This window comes from Rutilus rutilus (genome assembly GCF_951802725.1).
Source record: "Rutilus rutilus genome assembly, chromosome: 23".
NCBI lineage: Eukaryota > Metazoa > Chordata > Actinopteri > Cypriniformes > Leuciscidae > Rutilus > Rutilus rutilus.
The window spans coordinates 6,892,446-6,907,500 of record NC_140233.1 but is presented as its reverse complement, the minus strand read 5'-3'; the positions used below and the strand labels follow the sequence as shown (position 1 = coordinate 6,907,500).

The following is a 15,055-nucleotide window of genomic DNA, read 5'->3' as shown; positions in this document are numbered from 1 at the left end:
TTTTGAACACATAGCAAAACTGAAATATCTGAAGAGCTTCCAATACTCGTTTTCCGCAGAACAGATACACGATACCAGCTGCTCTCTCTCTCTCTCTCTCTCACTCACTCACTCACTCACTCACTCACTCACTCACTCACTCACTCACTCACTCGTTTCATTTGCTTCGGATGAATATTGTTGCTGTTACAGGGCTTGAATTTCGGCGTGGGATTGTTCATAATTTGACTCATTCCCGCAGATTTTGTGCTCTCACCCAAAGTGCGGCACATAAAGCCACGTCTCAGGACTAAATTGAGTTATATTTCGCTGCTTATTGCGCTTAAACAGTCAAATACACACAAAATAATGTCAAAATGCCGTTGTTGGCGAGTATTCACCTAAACACAGTCAGTTATGTTTTAAGTGAACGTAAACCGTTGAGAAAAAAAGCACATGTGTAACAGTATAATGGATCAGTGCATCAGCTCTTAAAGTGACAGCAGCCTAATATTCCTCCTGCCAAATTATGAGATAATATTAGTTTTTCCCCATGGTATCGGAGTCAAAATTGTGGCCAGTGAAAATGCTAAGTGGCTAGTAACTTTGGAAAACAGCTAGCAACAGTGGCTGGTAAACAAAAAAGTTCATGTTGTCAAGCCCTGGTGTCGACGCAATGAAATTATATACACATTCCCATTATAATCAATGAAGCCATCTACACTGCATGCTGTTATTTAATCACGCTTTTGGTAATCTTGATTTCTCACAACTTGTGTGCTTTTTCTGGGAGAGACTCAGTGAACTGTGGCGCTAATAGAGTCAGACGAACATGCAGTCAAGCACAGAAGATCAACATCCAAGGTCAGGATTTTAAATTATATATCGTACACCCCAGGCTTCGAAATGACTTAGGACTCTTGTGGGGGTCCCCTAAAGTGTAATTATTAAATTATTAAAAATTCTGAAGACTACCTTGCTACACTATATACTGTAGGCAAAATGATATGGACCAATGCTGAAGGTGGGATAATGGTCTTGGGATGTTTTTCATGGTTTGGGCTAGGCCCAGTATTGTAGTGGTGTCTGGAGAAGTGGCTATAATCTAACAGGTAACCCTCTAACTCTGGAGCAACAAAGTTACAGCACCTTATATAAATCTAATCCCTGACATGACAAAGTGAATAACAGGTCATTCTGTCCTTGAGCAAGAAAGTTAACTCTAAATCCACCAGGTGTACTCATTATGGCAGCACCATGCACCTTCAAGGGGTTTGATCAAATACAAATGGCATTTCTCATCCCTTATGTTACATTAAATGGAATTTGTAAAACAACTGGCCGCTGGATTGAATAATAATGATGTCTGAAAAGACTGTACCTACATTAGATGGTTTACTTTGTTTCAAAGTAGTCAATCCATAACCTGAACTAAAATCTTTAGGGACACGTAAAAATTTGATGCTGGTCGCTATTCACTACCATTGTATGGGCGCGTGGAAAAAAACATTCTCCTTTTGTGGTCTATAAAAGAAAGAAGGGCATTTTGCATTAGAACAACACCAGGGTGAGTAAATTATGACTTGATTTTCATTTTAGCGTGAACTATCCCTTTAATGCAGTGCGGTTGAACTGAGGAGGTGTTTTGCATTGTAAAAGCTCGAGTTTCAATAGTCTTTCCAATCTCAACTAGCAAAAAAGTATCCTGTCTTTCTTGATACGGCCCTTTTAAAGGAAAAGGAGACTTAGGCATGCGATACAAAACAGTGGACTTTCACAGCTGAAATAAGGCCATCTGAGACACCTGAGAACTCCCTTTATTGTGCTGGCATTGGTTTAAATAAGTGGCAGAATTTCCCAAATGACTAAACAGATATGATCACACACATCCACGTTATCCTTTCATATCTCGCCAATAAGGAAATGTTGTAGGGCTCAGGCGGGATTGGGCAACATCAAAGCCAGGCTTTAGCCGACACGCTACTGTTAAAATCTCTCTCGCCGGCAATCGACGCTCGAGCTCGGCTCAGATAACCACCGCCTGTCAGTCGCTTGCTCTCATTTATCTCCACAGCCTTCTGCTGATAATTACAGCCACCCTGAACACACACACACACACATACACACACACGGCGTGATTATCACCTGTGGCATCAGCCGGCTCATCCAAGCTCGGGGTCTGTCCCCGGTCCACTTCCAAAATCATCAGACAAGCACTCTAAGCTTCGGGGTGAGCGCCACCGACGAGGCCAAGCTGCACAAACATTCATTTTCGATTCGCCGGAGAAGGTCCAAATGGAAACTGATGATTCAATCCCTAAATGGAGTTCTAGATGTAGTTGACTCGCGCTATCTGTGTGTCTTGCTCTACTAAGTAAAGCCAATTTCTCCGCTCCTCTGGAGTCATGAGGAGACGTCTGACTGACGGAGCAAACAGAGACCATGCACACAAGGTGATTCTTCAACTTTGGTTACAGGGGAAAGAGATTTCAGCATTCTTTATATAATATGAAGGTGAAAAACTTTCATAGTACTTAGCAAATGTGTCATATGTATAAGTCTTATTATTTTATGTTTTTCCAAGACCCAGACAAAAAAAAAAAAAAAAAAGAACATATTTAATGTAATTTTGTTACAATTAAATAAACCTACAGCAAAAAAATATTTTCAATTAAACATAGTAAAAAAAAAAAAAAAAAAAAAAAAACATTCAAATAAAAAATTATTAAATGAAACATATATATATATATAGTCATATTATATATGAAAAAACTAAATGTATATATAATGTAATTTATATATAATTGTATTACTTTTTATTTTTCACATACAATGACAAAAATAAAAATTAAGTACATTTCTCAAATGCAATTTTAATATAATGAAAAACTATATTTAATTGTTTAATTGAATATAATTAATATATTAATATTACATTTAATTATGTGCATTTAGAATACATAAAATGACAGCTAAAAAATTTGTCTTAGCAAGACTATAGAATCTGCCATTTTAAAAAAAAAATGTTTAGAATGTCATTTACACTATACTGTACATAATTGGGATGTAATAGAAAATAACACTTGGAAATGACATTTCAGAAAATAATAATAATAATAATAAATATGTGTAATACATTTTGTATAATTCACAAAAGGACAGACTTCTCCTGTGATCTCCAACGGTTTGACATTGTTAGAAGACTAGTAAACCAGGGAGAGTGTGCAATAAATGTGTTTTACAAAAGTTTACTTTCTAAAGGTCCACAGGGACAAAAAGTGCCCATAGTTGAAGAAACACCTGTCTAAGAGTTTACTCGGAAATCGTTCACATGAGACTCCTCACTGATGCTAAATGAAGCTCTGCTAATGGAATCTCCCATGGCGTCTCTGCCACTTGTTTTAAAAGCGACCGATAAACATTCAAACTCATCTTCCCACCGCCATCAATTAAACACAGGACAGTTTTGGGAATAATTTTGGTTAGGATCCAGTGAGATCGTCCTGAAGTTTTCAAGGATGATGCATCATGTGGCAGATAGGGGGCATCGCTCTGACAATGAGATTGATGTTCCAGCGACTGCTTTTAAGAGACACACCTTAAAGGAGTCACACAACAATGAGAAGTCTCCTCCTATCATAACAGATACATTTGTAGATCTTTTTTTGTCATTGAATTTATTTTATTTTTTTTTGAATTTTTGAAGACATTAGATCATTTTTAAAAATGATAATTGAACAGTATAATTGAACGTGTTCATCATGCAAAGGTATTTATGCTTATATATAAATATAAATATATAAATAAATATATATATATATATATATATATATATATATATATATATTCAATATAATTGTTAACATATTTAAAATAATTTATTCTTAATTTTCTAATATTTAGAAAATTATTATGTATTATTAATATTATTATTCATTTATATTATTATTCAGTCATTTTAGTATTTTTTTTATTTTTTTATATTTAATAAAAATAATATATTAATTATTTATTTATATTTGTGTTACATAATGTGTTAATTTATATATTTATATATGTTATAGAAATGTTTTTTCTTTTACCCCACAGTTTTAATCGTATATTATCAGTACATTTAGATACATGTAACAAAGTCTTCTGTATTGTGCCGCAGACAAGTGTGGAATAACAAGAGAACGGCTGTGTGTAAATAATGACATGAATTTTTCATTTTGGGTGAACTGTTCCTTTAAGCAGAAAAAAAAAAAAAAAAATCAAACAGAGCTGTAGTGGAGATATTAATAATCTCAAACAGAGTAGGAAGACACTTACTTCCAAGGCGAAAATTGCTTTAATTGATGCTTGACATAAGAGTGAGGTGTCTGTCTGTTCAACTTCCACAGCACTGAAGAGAGAGAGAGAGAGAGAGAGAGAGAGAGAGAGAGAGAGAGAGAGAGAGAGAGAGAGAGAGAGAGAGAGAGAGAGAGAGAGAATCAGGTGTGTGAAACACATTTAGATAAATCACACGGCTCCTATAATCTTCTCTCTCATTCAGCTCGTCATTCTCTCTTCCATAGACCTGTTTAATCTGTAATGGAGCCTGGTTAGGGAGAGAATCAATGTAAGTACCCTTATTAGGGGATTTCAGAGGCGTAAATAAGTTAGAGTCTCGCAGTGAGGGAGGGGTGGAGGACACGACATGTTACTGTGCAGTGTGGAGACCAGACGGTCGAGGTTTCTCCGGCGGGGCTTAGCATTGGCTAGCATCACAGAAACACTTAGACCAGGGTGTCGTCGTACCCCACAAGACTTGTGACGCAGTTCACTGGAAATCACACAAATGTTTGATTGACAGATTGTAGTAAAAGCCCTCAGGCGCTGCGCTTCAAAATCTAATGAGCTTCGCTCCTGATTAGGGTTCGGTATCGTTTGAATTTTAACGATTCTGATTTTGCTTATCGATGCCGATTTTTATCGATTCCTAATTTATTCTAAATCTTATTGCAAACCATATAATTGTGAATACAATTTTGTCTTGGTCTTTTGTTGTTATTATAGAGACGGCAGCAGGAATTTTAGGCTGCTGTCCCTTTAAGAGCTGCACAGATCCAATACACTGTTACACATGCGTTTTCTTTCTCGACTGTTTACGTTCACCTAAGACATAACCGACTGTGATTACGAGGATATTTGTGCCGTATTTTTGTGTGTATTTGTCCAAGTGCAAAAAGACACGGAAATTCAAATACTAGAGAGAGAGAGAGAGAGAGAGAGAGAGAGAGAGAGAGAGAGAGAGCATAAATCAATGCTTAAGGCTTTTTATTAGAGCATCTCCATATTACCATAGCGAAATGCTAATGCTAACATCAACTGTGAGCCTCCCATGTGATATTTCCATGACAAACATTTGCTCCCTAGCCTCCAAATTGGTCACTTAAAGGTAGCATTTCACTTATCAGGCAGTTGTCAATGTAGCTCACTAGGGTTTGAAACTAAACTACCTAAATAACTAAATTATTAAAAAGTATAAATGGTCTTTGCAGGAACTAAATTCGCTAATTGCTTTTCTCGCTAAATGCACTTGTTTCTTCTGCTGGTCACGCTACACCTCTTTAATTACTCACACCAAAGCCTAATTAGCAGTATTCGTGCAACCAGAGGCGAACACAACCTCCATTAGAGCAAAATCAAAGCCCAAACACTTTGCTAGACGTGGGGGTTCGTCGCTATGTTGAGCCGCTATAGCGTCACGCGGCGTTTGCGCTACAACTTTGTCTGGATGTAATCAGTTTTAGCTCAAAGCTCCGATGAAATATAAGATCTAATTAAGAAGTGAGCCGAACTGCTGATGCAGGACAAGTTATAACCTTTCATATCCTGATGAATATGGATTTCGGGGCACGGAGGAGGCCAGCGTTGGATCAGCATACATACGGAGAAGCCTTTATAAATATCAGCCGTGACCAGGGCACACGACCTCACAGCGAGAACCCCCGGTCCAAGGCTCAATGAAGAAAATGAAGTGCGAGAGACAGTAGAATTTAATAAATGCGAGTGATTTAGTGCACATTCAACATGTGCGCGCCATTCTGTTGCCTATGGAAACCACCTGAGAGCGCTGACACATTTGAGCCTCATGTATTGGATAACCATCTGCTCTGATATTAGAAGAGTTTGTGTATGAAATATCAGGACAGAAATATCCCTTAACATTCCAACGGATATATAATAATACGAAATAATATAATAACATATTTAATTAATTATATTAAATTATACTATGACATTAATATTACAATAATAAATACTATATATATATATATATATATATATATATATAAATAAATAAAAGCACTTTTTTATATATCATTTCAAAAATGTATATATAATATCGCCTATATAATATTCTATAAAATAATAGTAATAAAGATCATAAAAATTTATAATTATTATTATTTCATATAATTATGCAAATTTAATAGAACTAATATAATTTAATATATTTTGATTATATATATATATATATATATTTATTTATTTATTCTGCATAATAATAATAAATATAATATAATCAATTATTATATAACATTAATTATTATATAACATTAATATAATGTTTTTTATATAAAAAATACAAAAATTCTCTCTCTCTCTCTCTCTACTATATATATATATATATATATATATATATATATATACACACACACACACACACACACACACACACACACACACACAACACACACACATCTATATCTATATTAGTATTTCATATGATGTAAATTAAATATTATATATAATTTGACATATATACACACATATATACATACACTTTATAGATATTTTACATATTTTATTCACACACACAAGACGCTTTTCAGAATCACAATAATAACAATATGAATCATAATAATAATAATAATAATATATTTTATTATTTCATATTATATAAACCAGCAACTCCCTGACTCTTAGAAGTATAATAAATATTGCTATGAATCATGGGTATTGTTCAATCCAGATCATGAGCTGCAGAGAGATTTAGAGCTCTTCAGGAAACTAAATATTTATCAGGTAGTACAATGAGATAAAAAAAAAAGCCCAACAGAATGTTTTTCTGTGCATCAAACTGATCTTTTCAGCACAAACCCATACAGAAGAGTAAACTAAACCGTATCTGAGTCGAGCACAATGTCCTGACAAAACAAGCCTAAACTGGCACGTCCTGCTGCAAAGTTTCCAATTATGGGGATGAAAAATGGCTGGAGCTGATTGTGGCGTGATCGATCGTAAGCTGTAAATCTTCTGACCTACATACAGTAATGTAATGGGGTTAACAGATCCACTTTCCCCCAACTACACCAGATTCAACGCTCAACCATCTCTCGAACCGTGATTGCTTGGGTATAATAAAAAAAATAATATATATATACAAAGATTAAACCTAATTTTTGCTGCAATATAAAAATGTCAAGGTATTGCCTTGTTCTTTCTTGTGCTAAGTCTAAATCTAACAACACTGAATAAGGTTTATACTTGAAACAAGAATCAGGAATGTTGCCTAAAGGCGTAAATTTAATTCAAAATATATTTTCTAAAAATTGCTTTTACACCAAACAAACAAACAAAACGGTCTGACGTGAAAGAGCCCTCAGGGACTAAAAGCGTGAAGTATCCAGATTTGAGACTTGATGGACGAGCGAGCGACGACACGTTCAGTTGACGCGCATGTCGACAGTCCCCAGAGACGGCAAACACCGTCAAAACACAGAGGGTGAAGGCAAACAATTCTAGCGCTATTATTTATTTATTGTTAATTCAACCCTGCCAAACCAGATAAGCATGTTTCTCTGTGATCCAGACGCTCGGCGGGCTTATCTCATTAACATTTGAGTTACGCTTAAACCCTCTCCAGAATTAAACTTCTAAAAACACCTGTTTCTGAACCTGTGAAAAACACATTCAAGTGTTTCAAGTTTTCAGGGCAACCGAGACCCCCATGTCTGTCTCTCTCTCTCTCTCTCTCTCTCTGGATCCCGCAATAAATACAGCACAATTCTCTCCTGCTGCGTTTCCTCAAAGATAAAACACGTGTTTATACCATCTCTGAATGTCATTATAAAGCCTGCGATACAATGGCAAATGCCGAGGGATTCTGCACAAAGTTGTGGAAGTTCTCTCAAAGATTTTTCCATTTTCCTCCGTGCTTGGAGAAACCGTGGCATCGGGGACCGGGATCATCTCCTGAGAAGCCACTGTAGTCGCGCTGCCATTCAAAATTCATGCGTGCCGAAGCGAACGCATGGCTTGATTTATAGAAGTTTAACTGCGGTTTTAGCATATGGAAATCAGAAAGATTCACATAAACGCGCAGGGCTCCCTCAGGAACGCACCAGTTTTTCCTGTTTGCTTTTCTCTAAAGATTCCTGGCTCCGACCCAGATAAACCGGATATCTTGTCCCCCCCCCCCCCCCCCACGACTGGCAGCCTGGGACAGAGAACGCTGGGAATGGGTGCCAGTGGTGAACAACAAAACAGAACGAGAGAAGACTGAAATAACTGAAATTTGATTACTTTGTGGAGAAGCAACAAGCAGTGTTGGGGGTAACGCAAGTTATGTAATCAGATTACTTTTTTCAAGTTTACTTAAAATATATCAGTTCTGTGAACTTGAAAGAAAAAGAAAGTGCTAAATACTCATAAAAGTTCATTTGACTGAACTAATTAGTTTCATTTAAGTTTGTCCTACTCAAACCAATTAATCATTTTGAGCGTTAGGGTTTACAGTAATATGCATGCTAATAAGCAACTAGTTAATAGTGAGAATTGGACCCTAAACTAAAGTGTATATTTCAGCCATTGAAAAGGTTACCTACAATTCAAACGCATTTAGTAAAGCCAAATATACAACAACCCAAAAGTAAAATTGCTTATAGACATCCACTGTAAAAGTAATGAAGTTGCTCAATAACATAACGCGCTAATGTTGAAAGTTATGTTAAAAGTAAAATATGATCCAAACACTGCACAACATGAAGAAAGGGTCTTTCCCCAGCACTTGATTAAAATAAACCGTGATTACAGTGAAAATGGACGCACAACACTCGTGCGGTCCACGCGAATGGGCTAGAGAAAAGCAAGCAGTCGGCTTAGTGAAATTTTGTCTCAAAGATGCTTATGAAGCGTTCTGAAGGAGGCTGACAGCGGCAGATTTTAAATCCTCATCTCACAGCGAGTGAAAAGGCTACATCTGGTTTATTCCTGCACGCAAAACGCTGGCGAATGAGGAGGATGGGGGTAATCTCTACAATACCGAGTAACACTCATTAAACCAGGAGAATGAGTTAGGAAGGAGAGTTTGCGGAGGAGCGGGAGGCTGATCTTTCTCAACCGTGCGTGTTGCGGGAAGCTCTTTATCTGGGAAAAATGACCGCAGAAACTGTCGCCCATCGAAAGTTTGAAACGCACGCTGTGTTTGTGAGTTCAGCGGGAGTTTTTAATGTTGGCGAGAGCTCTGGGGTTCAGAGACAAACAGAAGGGCACGCAGGAGCTTTGATCATCTCACAGCTCCAAAATACACAAACACTAAACTAAGAGTCGCATCCCATAGAGAGCGCAATGTATTGAAACAAAACCGTGGCCAAAAATGAGAGTATCTGCGTGTTTCGTTGATTTTGAGTATACCTACGGGGAACACTGGAACTGGGTCAAATGCAAATGCAAAAAACTAAACCAAAAAAAAAAAACTTGGATTAAAAGAAAGAACTTCTTACAAATATACCACGCAAATAAATTATTCTCAAAAATAGAATGCAAGTCAACATGAAACGGCATTAACAACCCACTTTACTCGCCTATTGTCACGCATTTTCAGTAACACGGGAATGTCAGTAATTATTAAATGAAAAATTATTTCTAGTGACATCAAAAAGGAAAGTCAAAGTTTACAACGACAAACTTTTTTTGGAATAACGCACACTGATGAATTATTACCAATAGATCAGAATAAATATTAATAATTATGTAAAAAATAAATAAATAAAAATAATAATAATAAAAAATAAAAATAAAAAAAAATATATATATATAGCTTAAAATAAGATTACATTTTGCTTACATTTTCATGATGCTTATATTGTAATTATATATTCATTGAGAAAAACATATAGCAAATGTTAAAAATGTTTATGTTTTTTTTGAGCAAATGTTGCATGAATTAAATATATTTTAGTAAAAGTTGCAATTGTTAAAATTGCTAAAATGAAAGAATTATGAATGTTTTTGTTGATTATATATATATATATATATATATATATATATATGTGTGTATATGTATGTATGTATGCATATATATATATATATATATACACACACACACACACATACATATATATATATATATAATATATATATATATATATATATATATATATCTCAACAAAAACATTATTTTATATATCTCAAGTGTGATAATGTTTATTTGTATTTCTGAGCAAATATTGCATAAAATGAGAGATTGAAAATATTACTAACATTGTAAATGAGTAAATATTGCTTTTACCTTTTGCTGACATTCGAAAAGAAAGTAAACAGTCAATTTTTATTTCAAGTTGACTAAAAAGAAAGCATCACATGAGTCTTTGTACCGTTCAGTCCTTCTCCTAATCATCATTAATGTCTTCATTCCCTCTATCATGTGATTGTCATCCCCTCACATTGGCCTTTTCTTAATGCATTATTACACATGCTTTTGGTAATCATAGTTTTATCAAGGTTAGGCATTAAAATACAAACAGAAAGGCTCCTGTCCAATCACGCGCTGCGGAGGAGTGGAGCTCATGCACTTCCTGTCGTTCTGCCGCCCACTAATCTGCTGTCATGTGTGCGCCTGCAAAACACGTTACGCTGAATAAATTCACATTATTTCACCAGCGGATTTAGATTTGGAAAGATGCAGTGTTGCGCTTTAATATCTTAACCTCTCTTTAATATCTCAATTTGTTCTCCGAGACGCCAGTGAGAAAACAGAGAGCAAACGAGAGCTGCTTTATTTCCTGATGTGCAAATGTTGAATGAGTTAATTCAGTGAAGTATTCATCACACTGATTCAAAGAGATGATTCATTAAAACGACCAGCTCAAAAGAGTCATGTGATTCGGACTGTACTAGCACGTAACTGTAAAATAACTTTAACGCACAGCCTTGACTGGCTTGTTTCTTTTTAAAATGACCACAACTGCACTATCATAACAAACTCCATGTGTAATGATTAATCACATTTATTATTAACAAGATTTGTAGATGTCAAGTGTTTTAAAACGCAAACTCATTGTTGACTAGCCCAGGTCAAAAGAGCTATTCCAGGCTGTTCATGTCATTTATGCAGAAGTCAGAGTTTTCCAAAAACAAATATGCAAATAAAGCAGCGTTTTCAAACCACATGTTCAAGAAAACAAATTGGTGCAAAATCGAAAAAATGTGTTATTTTGGAGATTCAATGTGAAAGTATTACAATATAAAAATATTATAAATTAAAAATTAAAAACTTTGACGCTAGGTACGATTAATCAAGATTACTTACTGAATTTTTTTGATTGACAGCAATAATACACTTATACAGTATACACCAAATGTATATATATATATATATATATATATATATATATATATATATATCCAAAAAGTTATCGAGTACAATATATATATATATATGTGTGTGTGTGTGTGTGTGTGTGTATATATTGTTTTTATATATATATATATATATATACACACACACACACACACACACACATATATACACTCACCTAAACGATTATTAGGAACACCTGTTCAATTTCTCATTAATGCAATTATCTAATCAACCAATCACATGGCAGTTGCTTCAATGCATTTAGGGGTGTGGTCCTGGTCAAGACAATCTCCTGAACTCCAAACTGAATGTCAGAATGGGAAAGAAAGGTGATTTAAGCAATTCTGAGCGTGGCATGGTTGTTGGTGCCAGACGGGCCGGTCTGAGTATTTCACAATCTGCTCAGTTACTGGGGTTTTCACGCACAACCATTTCTAGGGTTTACAAAGAATGGTGTGAAAAGGGAAAAACATCCAGTATGCGGCAGTCCTGTGGGCGAAAATGCCTTGTTGATGCTAGAGGTCAGAGGAGAATGGGCCGACTGATTCAAGCTGATAGAAGAGCAACTTTGACTGAAATAACCACTCGTTACAACCGAGGTATGCAGCAAAGCATTTGTGAAGCCACAACACGCACAACCTTGAGGCGGATGGGCTACAACAGCAGAAGACCCCACCGGGTACCACTCATCTCCACTACAAATAGGAAAAAGAGGCTACAATTTGCACAAGCTCACCAAAATTGGACAGTTGAAGACTGGAAAAATGTTGCCTGGTCTGATGAGTCTCGATTTCTGTTGAGACATTCAGATGGTAGAGTCAGAATTTGGCGTAAACAGAATGAGAACATGGATCCATCATGCCTTGTTACCACTGTGCAGGCTGGTGGTGGTGGTGTACTGGTGTGGGGGATGTTTTCTTGGCACACTTTAGGCCCCTTAGTGCCAATTGGGCATCGTTTAAATGCCACGGCCTACCTGAGCATTGTTTCTGACCATGTCCATCCCTTTATGACCACCATGTACCCATCCTCTGATGGCTACTTCCAGCAGGATAATGCACCATGTCACAAAGCTTGAATCATTTCAAATTGGTTTCTTGAACATGACAATGAGTTCACTGTACTAAAATGGCCGCCACAGTCACCAGATCTCAACCCAATAGAGCATCTTTGGGATGTGGTGGAACGGGAGCTTCGTGCCCTGGATGTGCATCCCACAAATCTCCATCAACTGCAAGATGCTATCCTATCAATATGGGCCAACATTTCTAAAGAATGCTTTCAGCACCTTGTTGAATCAATGCCACGTAGAATTAAAGCAGTTCTGAAGGCGAAAGGGGGTCAAACACAGTATTAGTATGGTGTTCCTAATAATCCTTTAGGTGAGTGTATATATATATAAAAAAATATATATATATAAAAAAATATATATATATATATAAAAATAATAAAATAAATATATATATATATATATATATATATATATAAAATAAAATATATATATAAAATAAAATATATTTATATATTTTTTTTAATCGAGTACAATATATATATTATATATTATAAATTTGTTATTTTAAATTTTTGCAAGTGTTTATATATATATATATATATATAATGTATGTGTATGTGTATGTATATATATGTGTATGTATATGTATATGTATTTTTTTATTTATTTTTTTTAATCGAGGAATCGTGACAGCCCTAATATATACTGTATAAACAGTTCTGTTAAATTTTTATATTACACAATATTACTGGTTTTACTTTAGGTTTACTTAGGTTTTACCACACACATACCTGTGCCTCAATATATGCACATTTTTTAAATGTATTAATTATTTTTTTTATCGAATAAAATATGAATGGAAAGAATGGAAACCCAACCTTCACGTTATTCTGGATTATTTTTCAGTACAGTTAAAAGTCTGCACAAAGCTCTGGTTTAGATTTTCCTAAGATTTTATTTATTTTGAGAAATATGCCGTTTAAAAATCAAGCCAATCCAACAAGAAATCATTTAAATGTTTAGAAGAACATCTCTGTGAGGGTCTCAGCAAACCCCTCCACCCAGACTCTAAGGTCTCCATAAACGAGTCAGTGCCTCTGCTACTGTATCTGTTCCACTATCCCTGATAAAACCGGCATTTTCCACCTGAGTGATCCGACCTCAGCCTGGTGGAAGAAGCTCTCGCCACCATCCTGCACACCTCCACAGCTTCAGCACATTCAGATTCAGCTGGAGCTCCATCACCCCGCTAACATCTGAACTCCCTGTTTTCTGTGCGCGTGTGTTTCTGACAGCGCAGACGACAGCTCCGCTTCAACAGGGAGCTGAACTCATCCTTTGGAGAGAAGAGCGTGAGTCTCTGGAGGAGTGGAGCGTCACTTTCCTGTCAGAGACGCCTGTGGGCCGCCGTCGTGGAGGCGTAGCGAGAGATAACGCAAGACAAGCAACTTACAGCGGCCCTCGGAGCCGGCAGCGCACGAACACGAGATGAGAAGCTGCGCTGAGGGCTCTATCCAGAACGACATCACTTCCTGTGTGTACTCGCAGCGGCCACAAAACGTGTGTCCAGGCTGGTGCATGCTGGGAGCAATTCTGTTTTTTTCCCCCACTTATAATATCAGACAAGGGTTCAATTATAATCAGTTATGATTATTAATACATGAGCATTTACACCCCTTCAGAATCAAGAGGCTTTTTTTCTTTGACAGCGAATGTTTCATTTAACCGAATTTTACAGATAATTCATTTATTTAATGTACTGAACTTCATATCAATGTAATATATATATATATATATATATGCGATTTTTATTAATACATTATTTCATAAATAAATTAAAAACATATATTTCTACCATGCTTTTAATTTATTAAAAATGTAGTTGCATTTAAATAAATTGTTTTCTGTTTACTATACTTGCTTTTCAATGTTTTACAAAATAATATTAATAATATATATATATATATGTGTGTGTGTGTGTGTGTGTGTGTGTGTGTGTGTGTGTGTGTACACTACACTGTACGTACGTTTGTATGAATGTATGTGTATGTATTATTACAAATTATATATATATATATATATATACACACACACACACACACACACACACAGTATATATTTTATATAGATATACAGTATATAGATATACTGTGTGTGTATGTATGTATGTATGCATGTATGTGTATATATATATATATATATATATATATATATATATATATTACAAAATAAAAAAGGTTTTGCTACTGTACCTTTAAGACTTCTATAGTAAATGACCTATGATAAAAGTTAAATGTTTCACCTGGAAAATGTAACTTGCCTAACATAATACATTTTTTATCAGTTAGTATGTCGCCCATTCACTTTCCTTTGAATACCAACTGAAAACACCACCATGCAAATACCATGGTATATAAACACGGTAATCATTCAGTAGCACGGCAAACCCGTTA

The 15,055-nt window shown here is 35.5% G+C and overlaps 1 protein-coding gene across 2 annotated transcripts in view; it reads right to left on the bottom strand.

The window, feature by feature from the left end:
* plxnb2b (plexin b2b) overlaps window positions 1-15,055 on the bottom strand; it is a 153,246-nt gene that overhangs the window by 54,257 nt on the left and 83,934 nt on the right. The window contains exon 3 of one of the 2 annotated variants that reach the window (XM_084398032.1): window positions 4,291-4,363. The exons of the other annotated variant lie outside the window; for it this stretch is intronic. The gene's annotated coding sequence lies outside the window, so the exon portion shown is untranslated. The remainder of the gene's footprint in view (window positions 1-4,290; window positions 4,364-15,055) is intronic. 2 annotated transcript variants of the gene reach the window in all.